Consider the following 12253-nt stretch of genomic DNA (forward strand, 5'->3'; position numbering starts at 1 on the left):
TTGGTTGAAGGCGCTAATATCAGGATTTACTGGTGGTCTTTCATATGTGAGAGTCCTCCTGGGTAGGTACCACCGCAATATCTATTTCTGCCGCTAAGCAGCAGTGTTTAGTCATTGTTGTGTTCCGGTTTGAAGGACTGTTTGAAGAACTTTGTTTGAAGGATTAGACCTTAGTCCACCACGCTGGCCTAGTGCGGATTGATAGACTTCACATACCCTCAAAATTCTTATAGAGAACATGCATGGTATTCATTTATTCCTTCACCGTTTACGCAAACAATAATTCACAATGAATGCACACATGATTTTGGAAAGCCACAGGTGTTCCCATGTGGTTTTGATCCTACGGACATTCGTTTCGGCAGTCCGTTCCACAACCAACTAGACTATCGCCGCTTAGAGCTTAATTGAAATTTCGATTACTCCTTATAAGTAGTCGAGACCTTCCATCAGGGAAGCGGCTTGTAAATTAAGTTTTACACATGCAACAAAAATCTTTTACCAACCAGAACACCTAGTTTATACATATCCAATAACATATCACTGGTGACTCCATCTTTCATAAATTTCATCACATATACCCTGTAGTTGTCCTTAGTTAGTTTTGGTAGAAAGGCGTCAATCCTGAAGAAAGGGTAAACACAAAATTATACATAAATTATCACATATAATTGATAATCTATTATTAACCCATGAAGAAGGTGGTGTTATAAGTCAAATCTGTCATAATATCTTTTTTATACGTGTATAGCAAAGTGATTCCACTTCACCTGATGGTAAGTGGAGTGGGGTCCAATAGAATGTCGACTGACGAGAGATGATTACCCCTTGACAGTCGACACAACTATGCTAGCTTCTTGGATGTACACAGGCTGATCCCAGACCGCGACACTTACGTGGGCCACTATGGCGGGTTTTAACACCTGGTGTACGGTTGTCGCTATCTGAGCAGATACAAAATATATCCTACCATCAGCAAACTGTATGAATTTGTACTGTGTCAGATCTATGTCTATCTATGGCGTCATAGTTACCAAATGCATAGACCGATTTAGATGCCTTTTATTTGTTTGAAAGATATAATCGAGGTGGTTCTTAACTATACTTTATGAATATATTCAAATGTTTGAAGACTATTCGTTTATTACACTTTATTGTTTGTTTTTTAACTTGAACTTCGATTGTATTTGCAAGACCTGGCAGCCTTTGACTAATCCTGCAGTATCAAGTTTTCTTTGGGATGTCCAAGTCCTTAACAATTTACAGCCAATATACCGTGTTTGGGCTTATAAGAATAGTCTCAATGATTACAAGTTACTGAGAACTTATAACACCCCATTTTTGCTTCGTATTCGTTAAAACTAATACTACATAAAAAATCTATACTGTACCATACTGGGTCTTCATAATGAACAAAATCATTTATGGCGTCGACCTTCTCAAAAAAGTTCGGAAATATAGTTCGCATTGAACACAAATTACTAATTTGTAATTTTACTCTCTTAAAAAAATATATATCTATAAAATTCGGTTTACTTATGATTCTCTCATATATGATTGTTCGCCTGGATAGTATCACAATATCTGTATCTGCCGCCAAGGAGCAATGTGTCACTGTTGTGTTCCAGTTTGAAGAGCATTGTAACTACTGGACATAATAAGACTTACCATGCCATGTCTCAGGATAGCGAGCGCAGTCAAATACCAAACAATAGTTTGCAATTAAAGGTGTTGGATGGTGTTTCTACTGTGGTATCGCTTACCATCAGGCGAACGGAAAGCTCGCATCGTCATTCAAAGCAATAAAAAGAATACTCACGGTATTCCCTTTTAGTGAAATGGTATTGCTTCTTCAGCCAGTCTTCGAGCGCATCAATGGCTCTGTCCATATCCTCTCTCTTGTCCAACTTGTACAGTTTTCTTAAAGTCGACACGGTGTCTGAATGAAGTTTTAATAACTCATCGTCACAGGAACCCATTATCGCACACCAAATACACCTACTACAGCAAACAGACGTGTAATACTGATTTAATCGACGTTATTTAACAAGTTAATATAGCTGTTACATTATTATGTCGAGTTAACCTTTAACCTTTTTATCAAGTGATGGATGCATGTTAATAAGGTTTAATTTAGGGTTCTGATGAATAATAATTACTTTTTTAACTAGGTATCGAATAGCGGAGGTCCCCCCACAGCCCCCCTCCTGATACGGTGCTTGTGAAAACATATCACTCAATAGCTTATGTGAATCACAAGTAACAATTATTGCATACCCGTTTGGAGAAAATAATATATACTGTTAATATTTATTGTAAACTAGTTGACCCGACAGACGTTGTGCCGTCTTAACTATTAATTTGCAGTGCGCATTCTGTCAATCGCTGACAGTTATTTCAAACAATTGACAGTTATATAAAATCAATATTTTCATTCAGTTTTCTTAAATTTTCTAATTTTCCGCACATTTTTTTTTAATTTTTTCTTTCATAAAAACCTTCTCCTGACAATAACAAATACACAAAAAAAATTAGTGAAATCGGTCCAGTCGTTAACGCGTGATGGCGTGACCAAGGGAAATAGGGATTCATTTTTATATATATAGATAAGATATAAATTATTGTGACGATATTTACAATATTTTATAGAATTAAACGCAAAAACTGCGGGATTTGGAGTTAGGTTTTAAATAAAAAAAACTGCCCTTTCGAACAATAATAATTTTTTTTTTGTTTAGTGACTGTACGGCGGCTACTATATTTCAATTGTTACTTATGTTTTATTATTTTATTCTCATGTAGGTGACTTTTTGTCTTTTGAAAATAAAACTCTTTAATCTATAATGGCAGATATTTTTATTCTGGGATAGGTATTTAAACAAGCGTCGTACTGCGTGTACAGTACGAGACGCTCTAAGGTCTCAGGCTCCAATATGGGGTCATTTTAGGCAGCGGCTTGTCTGTGTAGGCAGCGGCTTGTCTGTGTAGGCAGCGGCTTGTCTGTGTAGGCAGCGGCTTGTCTATGTAGGCAGCGGCTTGTCTGTGTAGGCAGCGGCTTGTCTGTGTTGGCAGCGGCTTATCTGTGTAGGCAGCGGCTTGTGTGTGTCCCTGGCTGTCCTTTCTGTCCTTGATTTGCGGAGGCCGCTTGCCATCAGGCGGGCCGCTAGTTCATTTCAATATACTGGCAAATAAAAAAAAAGGTGATATTAGTTTTTTTCTGGCCGGAATCTCTAATTTTTGTATGCATGTGTGCACTAAGCTGAACTTAATTCTCACGACGTCGCTCGCACAGCTTACAGCACATAGCATTGACGTAGCTTGGAACTTCCTATTAGTTTAACAATGTAAAGACTACCTCCGTATTCATAGACGCTTTTTATTTCGGAGCATCGCAGTGATAACAAGTTTGTTCCTCAGTGCTGACGGCATGTCACCCTTCGCAGTGCGTAGACATAGGGCCGTTGTGATTGGCTAATTTTGTTGTATCTCAATAATAGCCAATCACAACGGACCTATGTCATTGGGCACTGAGATACAGACTTGTTATCACAGCTTTACTCCGTCCTTAGATAAAAAACCTCAATGAATAAGGGGGTAATAATTTTATAAGTTAGTTCAAATGAACAATATATTCAATTCAGCTTTAGACACTTGTCCCACCGTAAACGATGAACGAGCAGCGAGTAAAGCTAAAACTATAAATGACGCACCGCCATTGTTCAGTAGAATTTGGAGAAAATCGATAAAATACAGACAGAAAAGGGGATTTTATTTTATATTAGCTTCCGCCCGCAGCTTCGCCCGCGTGGATTTAGGACTTCAAAAATGGAGGAGGTGCTCAATTTGTCGGGATGTTTTTTTAATGTATTGTCTGGTCAGGGTCTGATGATGGGATCCTGGTGAAATCGAAGGAACTCCACTAATATTATAGACAAACCTATGACGATTTCGGTATTTTATATAGCATAGCTGTTGTCCGCGACTTCGTCCGCGTTGCCGTCGTTTTTCGTAAAAAAAGTAGCCTATGTCCTTCCTCACGGTTCAGTGGTTTTGATGTAACAGATAGATTAACTTTCGTATTTTAGAACGGTTTGTTAATATCAATTAAGTATTCGCATCAACAGGCAAAAATTGTATGAAGCTCGCGCTCGGACGCCCCGCCTTTTTATACCTTCGGCTGCGAGACGCATCGAGCGCGGCGACCGATCCTCGAACGTTCGCGACCGGCCGCACTGCGCGCTTGGCGCCTAGCTGCTAGGCCGCGAACGTTCGAGAATGTTCGTTTTACGAAGCTACTCGCTAGGTGATTCGTTAGCCTCTAGGTGCCAAGCAAGCCGCCTGCCTGTGCGTTCGCGACCTTATATATATACAAAAATAATCCTTTTAGCATGATTCAGTATTCACGCGTGATGGCTTATTATTAGCGTATTTCATGTATAACGTTGGTGTTTCTATACCGATTTCTATGATTCTTTTTTATGGAATATTTAATAATGTTAACTTTTTTAATTAGGGATGGCTGAGAGTGTTATAAACGTAAGAGTAGACAAATATAATGAGAAAGCTTCGAACTGCTAAGCTATCGGGAGTTACACGTGTTATTGTGAGTCAACCATAAAAGATAGACATATGCTGTCGTGGGATATTTTTTATATAATTTTAAGGAGAACATTTCCGTCATACATAATTTCTGTGTAGCTTTAACCATTAAGGGTGCACATGCGACGGAAGCTTAAAAATGGAGTAACTTCTCCCGTTTTCCCAACATTTCCCTTCACTGCTCTGCTCCTATTAATTGTAGCGTGATGAAAAGTAAGTCATTGGATTAAATCGTTGATCAAATTTAACAACAACGTAATAAACGTGGGAATATATTTCTATAATCAAATTATTATTTATCACATACACTTAAAAATTTAATTATTTTAAACATTACTATAATGGAAATATTTTTAAAATATAAGTATTACATAATAACCGGTCGTAAAAATGTTATTAATATATAGCTTTTGCTTTCGACTCTGCCCGCGTGGAAATGTTTTACCAGGATAAAAGTCCTCCGCCCTGTGGAATGGGGGCGTTTGGAGAATTCCACCACGGTATCCCCGGCCTATCGTAAGAGGCGACTAATAGGGGCCACGAAGGGGGCAAGACGGCACCGCAGAGAGGCGGCTGCGGTCGCAGACTAGACATTTCAACGTCAGAGGAAGCCCGCAGCCCTATAAAAAGTCCCTAATGCGCCGAAGAGGGCCACCGCGGAGTTTTGGCTGGTAGGCCGTGCATAGGTTAAGTTGTATATAGGGTTAGGGACTCGGCCCGGCGGTCGCCCGAAGGTCGTCATCAAATCCGGGCGGCTCAACGCCGGGCCGTAAGGCATGGTTACCCCAGCATAACCGCTCAGTCGACCCCCACGAAGGCTGGGCGGTGGTAATAAGGCACTTTCTCCGCGAAACCAAAAAAAAAAAAAGGAAAAGTCCTGCTTTATATTCTCCTATGATAAAAGTAACCTGAACCGGTGATAGCCTAATTGGGTGTAGAACGGACTGTCGAGACGAACGTCCGCAGGTTCAAATCCCAAGGATACACACCTCTGACTTTTCAAAAAAAAATATGTATATATTCTTTGTGAAATATCGCTTGTTTTAACGGTGAAGAAAAACATTGTGAGGAAACCATACCTGAGAAGTTCTCTCTCTATAGGAATTTCGAGGGTGTGTGAAGTCTAGCAATCCGCACCAGACCAGCGTGGTGGACTAAGGCCTAATCTCTCTCAGTAGTAGAGGAGGCCCGTGCCGATAGTCGGACAGTATATAAATACAGGGCTGATATTATTATATAAAAGTAATCTTACGGCTATGTACGATGACTCAGACACTTCTGTAAGAGGAAGCCCGTAGTCGTCCCACATGCGCCGAAGAGGGTCACCGCGGAGTTTTAGTTGGTAGACCGTGCGGTGTATATACTTAGTCTGGCCATAAATACTGTTACACTTAATTATAAAAAAATATTACATTTGAATTTCGAATCTGTCATTTTTATACGATTGTTCATTGTGTTTTCTCATTTTGGCGCCAATACATTGTAAAATATTTTGCGATATTAAAATGGTGTGGGGTGATAAAGAGAACCGAATCGCTGTGATAGCATTACACAAAGTAGGTATGGAGCCAAATGCAATTTTTAAAACTCTCCATACACTTGGTATTAGTAAAATGTTTGTGTACCGGGCTATTAATAGGTACAATGAGACCTCCTCTGTTTGTGACAGAAATAGATCTGGCCGTCCACGTAGTGTTCGTACGAAAAAGGTGGTCAAAGCAGTAAGGGAAAGAATTCGAAGAAATCCTGTCCGAAAGCAAAAGATTTTATCTCGGGAAATGAAGATAGCACCTAGAACCATGTCGCGTATTTTAAAAGATGACTTAGGACTTGCAGCCTATAAGAGACGCACTGGCCATTTCTTAACTGATAATTTAAAGAAGAATAGGGTGGTAAAATCGAAACAACTACTGAAGCGGTACGCAAAGGGAGGTCACAGAAAAATTTTGTTTACGGATGAGAAAATTTTTACAATTGAGCAACATTTTAACAAACAAAATGACCGTATTTATGCTCAAAGCTCTAAGGAAGCTTCCCAATTAGTCGACAGAGTGCAACGTGGACATTATCCGACTTCAGTGATGGTTTGGTGGGGTGTTAGCTATGAAGGAGTGACTGAGCCATATTTTTGTGAAAAAGGTATCAAAACATCGGCACAAGTGTATCAAGATACCATTCTTGAGAAGGTAGTTAAGCCCCTTAACATCACCATGTTCAATAACCAAGTATGGTCCTTCCAGCAAGACTCGGCGCCGGGTCATAAAGCTCGGTCCACGCAGTCTTGGTTGGAATCGAACGTTTCGGACTTCATCAGAGCTGAAGACTGGCCGTCGTCTAGTCCCGATCTTAATCCGCTGGATTATGATTTGTGGTCAGTTTTAGAGAGTACAGCTTGCTCTAAACGCCATGATAATTTGAGTCCCTAAAACAATCTATACGATTGGCAGTGAAGAATTTTCCCATGGAAAGAGTGCGTGCTTCTATTGATAACTGGCCTCATCGTTTAAAGGACTGTATTGCAGCCAATGGAGACCACTTCGAATAAGCTTTTTATATTTTTAATTGTTTTATATTTATGTATTAAACTGACACACTGTAAAAGTAATAAATGTTATTTGCAGTTAACAATTTTCTTTTTTCTTTATTACAATATTTATGGCAAGACTAGGTAGGTTAGGGACTCTGGCGGACTGAAGGTCATCATCAAATCCAGGCGGCTCAATGCCAGTTCGTAAAGCAGCGTGATCCCAATATAACCGCTCAGTCGCCCCCATGAAGGCTGGGCGGTAGTCATAAGGCACTTTCTCCACAAAATATCATTTATATATGTACATATATAAAAATGAATTCCTATTTCCCTTGGTCACGCCATCACGCGTGAACAGCTGGACCGATTTCACTATTTTTTAATTGTTGTGTTTGTTATTGTCAGGAGAAGGTTCATGTGAAAGAAAAAAAAATAAAAAAATTGCGCGGAAAATTAGAAAATTTAAGAAAACTTAACGAAAATATTAATTTTATATAATTGTCAATTATTCGAAATAACTGTCAGCGATTGACAGAATGCGCGCTGCAAATTCATAGTTAAGACGGGACAATGTCTGGCGGGTCAACTAATAAAGGATAAAAGTAACCTATAGCTATCAGGAGTTATATGAGCTTCCAATTAGTGAAGAAAAAATCAAAATCGGTTTAGTAGTTCCTGAGATTAGCGCGTTCAAACAAACAAACAATTCAGCTTTATATATTAGTACAGAATATAAATACATTCAGACGTTTTTAATCAAAAAGTTAAAAAATGCATGTAAATTATTTCCCAGAATATAATATGTAAGTGTTTGAGACTACTTAAATTTTTTTGTTGAAATAGAATATTTTATATGTAACAAAAAAGCATAAATTTTAAATTATAATGTATTTTTTCCAATAGCTTCCCATAATACGTTACAATTCGAAGTCATTTGAATAATTATTACCCAAGATAGATCTGCATTGCAAGTAATTTAGTGCTTATTATAATTACCCAAAAACTTAAATCTATGAAGTATAATAAGAAGTAACACATCGTGAAGAAACTTATATCTGAGAATTTCCATTTGGATGATATGTGTAGTTTGCCAATCCGCAGTAAGCCAGCGTGACGGACTAAGACCTAAATCCTCTCAGCAATAAGCAGCATCCAGTTATTAGACATTACATTTATTACACACATTACGTTAATAAAGGAAACCAAATACTCGTCTTTATTTCTGCGATTGTGCCAAAAATCATCCTTTAATATCGAGAATGTAGAGATGTTCTTTTTCGAAAATCCAAGTTGTATTTTTCAGTTTTTTTCCATCATTATTTAGAGTGAATACGGCGTGCGTGTGAGTGTATGTCTGAATGGATGTGTGATGTTGCCGCTGGGACGAATTTTCTTAGAGCAGTAGTTTTGGTATTAGGGTATGTAACTGTCACATAGACAACAATAAATAAAGTTGGTCTATGATCATGCCTCTATAGACGGCAACACTGTCGTTGTCACTTATCCTGTTCCGTTCCTGTCATGTACAATGTTGCGCCCACAATAAAGTCGATCCTGATATATTGGGTTTCATTAAGTCTCCAACCAGTAAAACAGTAACATTAAAATTATTTTTTTTATATTGATTTATCTCGGAAAATGTTTTAATTTTACATCTACGGTTCGAGTAATATATTTTAAATTGTTATATTAGGAGTATAAGTATTTTGTTTCATTTAGTAACGGAATATGCAAATGATTCTGTATATTATGAGTACAATCTTAAATCATCGCGACAAAATTAACCAATTACTATTAATTAAATTTGCGGTATTTGTGGCTACGTAATTAACTAAAAGTTTTATCTGATAAAACTGTATATTTTCTGTAGATATGATAAATCATTGCTCCGTATGTCTTATTTTTTTGGCCAAGTGAGCCTCTAATAACTAGAGGCCTTTGATATTACTAAGAAACTTTGGAGAAACGTAAATAGCTGCAATCTGATTTCATCCGGTGCACATTCATCACGCATTTATCCCCGAAGGGGTATGCAGAGGTGCAACAAGGGCACTCAGTTTTCGCCAAATGTGTTCCGTCCCATGATATGATAGAGGGCCAGCCTATTCCCATATCGTGCATTTATTCCAAACTCCAGGCTGATACTGAACAAATAAAACTCAAATATCACTTTATCCGACCCGGGAATGAATCCAGGATCTCAGAGCGCTGCCGTACCGCGCATGCAGTACAACTACGCCACCGAGGCAGTCCACGAGTTTCTTCCGACGATTACCTTTTATTACAAAATAAACAGAAAAACTAACAAATATTACTATATTCTGGAATCTCAAATTAATTGGAATGTTAGGCATTCCATGATGAAAACGTTCATTTGAATCGAAAAGCAAACGCACAACATTGACACAGCTCGGAGGGTGAAACCATCAAAAGTAACAAAGTAACCAACACTTGGACATAAATGACGGGCCTTTTAAAGCTTAGCTCTCACTCGTGCCCGTGAGCTAGTTGCTTTCAGTTTTTAATAGGCTAAGGCGTCTTAAGAATTCTTCCATAAAGACATAAAAAAGGTAGGAAAAGAGGTGTTTTATTTAAAGGTTGGTGAAATTGATGGGGAAATAAATTTACTACGTTGTTTATAGATGTATATAATCGATTGGCTTTTTTAATAAGGCTTGAGAACACATAATAGACTGTATATTTTGGCTTCTTTGCGTTTTCATAATAACTAACTAATGATAAAAATAACTTCTTTGACAGTGTTGTATAGTTCATAATCGTTTGCAATCATGTAAACTCCATCCTCATTTCACCGTCTACAATTCACTTAATCATAAACCACCTCACCTCAAAGAAAAAATCGCTCATGGTCTATGTTTTTCTATGGACTGGAAACTGTATGAGATTTGCCAACTAGTATCTTTTATTGTCGATCGTACGTGCGGTTTGTTACTCGCAATTCGTAGTGTATTCGAGCCGACGTTTCTTGATTTATTGCTTCTTTCTTTGTAGCTACCGGTTTCAATTTGGCTTTCACTGTTAGTGCTTGTTCAATTTGCAACAACGTAATTGGTTTTAAAGTCAGTTTTGTGACTCTGTCGTTTCCTTTCATTTGAGTGTACGTTGACAGCATTTAAATGACTTTCTGATCTGATATGCCATGTGAGCAGCTAGCTGAATCAAGATGCCAGATGGACATACGGAGTGAACAGAGCAATAATACTAAAAATTAGACCCCTGTCGAAAGAATCTCAGTAAGGTAACTATTAACGAAAGACTCAGGTTTAAAATAAGGGTTCACTCATCTCAATGTGTGAGTATAATTAATTAATGCGAGTATTCCAGGTTTAAGCAATTCATAAAAAGACCCTGATTAAAGTTTAGGTAGTTAAAAAACATTTTGTTAGTTTCCCAGGGTGGAGAACTAAAAAGGCGACTATCAAGGTTCCGGAGGCCCCTGGAGCATTGCAACAACTGGTCTTACCTGTTTCCTGTCTTATATATGGTTTAATATTGATCGCCATTCAAAATAGTAATAACTATCAATACAACAGCTTTGTCCTTCTCACGTTTTTCTTTATATATAATTTTTCTTTGGTATAAAGAAAGCTAAATACATTTGCTATATATAGAAGATCACATTCTGTCAGAACGCGCAAGAAATAAACCTTTTACATGTAATGAAAACTCCTCAATCCATTCTCATGCTGATGTATTTTTAAGCATTGTAAAATAAACCACCATTCTATTTTTGTATCGAAACAAGAAATTTTAAGACCATTCTTAAGATTTAATAACTTTTACTTCTCAAACGCTTAGTAACAGTTTACTCAACAAAGATATCGGGAAAGATCTTAAAACTTCAATAGCGGTTAAGTTTGTTGCTCGGTCACGCGAAATGGCGATAACCGGTCGGATTTAAGGCTGTATTATATTCGTTGAAAGGATTTCTTATATTGTAACACGTTTTTATCCGAGGTTAAGTAACTAGGTAACATGCTAAAATAAAAGGTCGACCAGCAATAGATCGTATTTTGTCATAACTGCTTCGGTAGCGTAGTTGTAATGCGTACGCGGTACGGGTATGACTACGGTGCCCTGGGTTCGAATTCCGGATCGGGCCGAAAATATTTTACTGCGTTTTTCCATCTTCGTTGCTATACCAGTTCCTTGTGAGGTCTTATTGCTCGCCCCTCTATTCTCCTCTATAAAATCTTAGTTCTCTTTACGTTATAAGGTTTAGTGCAAAATTTCATGAAATTTAATAAATGATTTCAATCTCTAAAATGTTAAATCACCAGTTTGGAAAGCAGTTTCCACCAAAGGAGAATGATCAATACAGTCTAGTATTGCTTAGCGAAGTATTGCATACTTCTTGCCGTAGCGGGCTGAGTTAATGTTATCTTATTCAGTAAATTTGGCAATTTTTTTTTTATTTAATTTATTCATGCGTTACTTAATTTCTACGTTAGAACCAACGGGGATATAGCTCAGTGGTAGAGCAATCGACTGCAGATCGATAGGTCCCCGGTTCAAATCCGGGTGTCCCCTATAATGGAAATAAATAGATCATTTGTTTTAGGTTGTCCACTATTTCATCTTCTAAATATCTTTTGTCACTCAAGTGTAAGGTCAACGTAATAAGTTTATAGAGATCTCAAAATTTATCCCACGTGATTACTATCTAGAAAAACTTTAGCATATACTTTTTTACCATGTGTACGTCGTCCCATGATGAGATAGGGGGCGACCCTATTCCCATATTTGGCACACGTTTCATACTCTTGGCCCTTACTAAATCAATAAACCCAAATTCCCTACCCGAGATTCGAACACAAAACCACCGAACGGCAATAATACTGCAACATAACTACGCTCCGAGGCAGTCGAACACAAAAAACGCAATACCATTATTCCCACAATGAAATTCGCATCAACCAAACGCCATAATTTTCCAAATTACTGCGGCGCTCACGGTCTGTATTTTCAATTTATATCGCGACCCTTCAATATGTCTGAACATTTCCGATGGGTATATTCACGCCTTGATAATGGACGGTCAGCAGTAACGTTAATTATTTTTAAATATCCAGAGTAGAGAGCTATAATAGGATATTTATAACAAAG

The 12253-nt window shown here is 37.9% G+C and overlaps 1 non-coding gene across 1 annotated transcript; it reads left to right on the top strand.

Moving 5' to 3' along the window:
* Positions 1-11605: 11605 nt before the first annotated feature.
* Trnac-gca lies at positions 11606-11677 on the top strand. Its single transcript has one exon. It is a non-coding gene; the product is annotated as a tRNA-Cys (tRNA).
* Positions 11678-12253: the final 576 nt, after the last annotated feature.

This window comes from Manduca sexta, chromosome 9 (genome assembly GCF_014839805.1).
Source record: "Manduca sexta isolate Smith_Timp_Sample1 chromosome 9, JHU_Msex_v1.0, whole genome shotgun sequence".
Lineage (NCBI taxonomy): Eukaryota > Metazoa > Arthropoda > Insecta > Lepidoptera > Sphingidae > Manduca > Manduca sexta.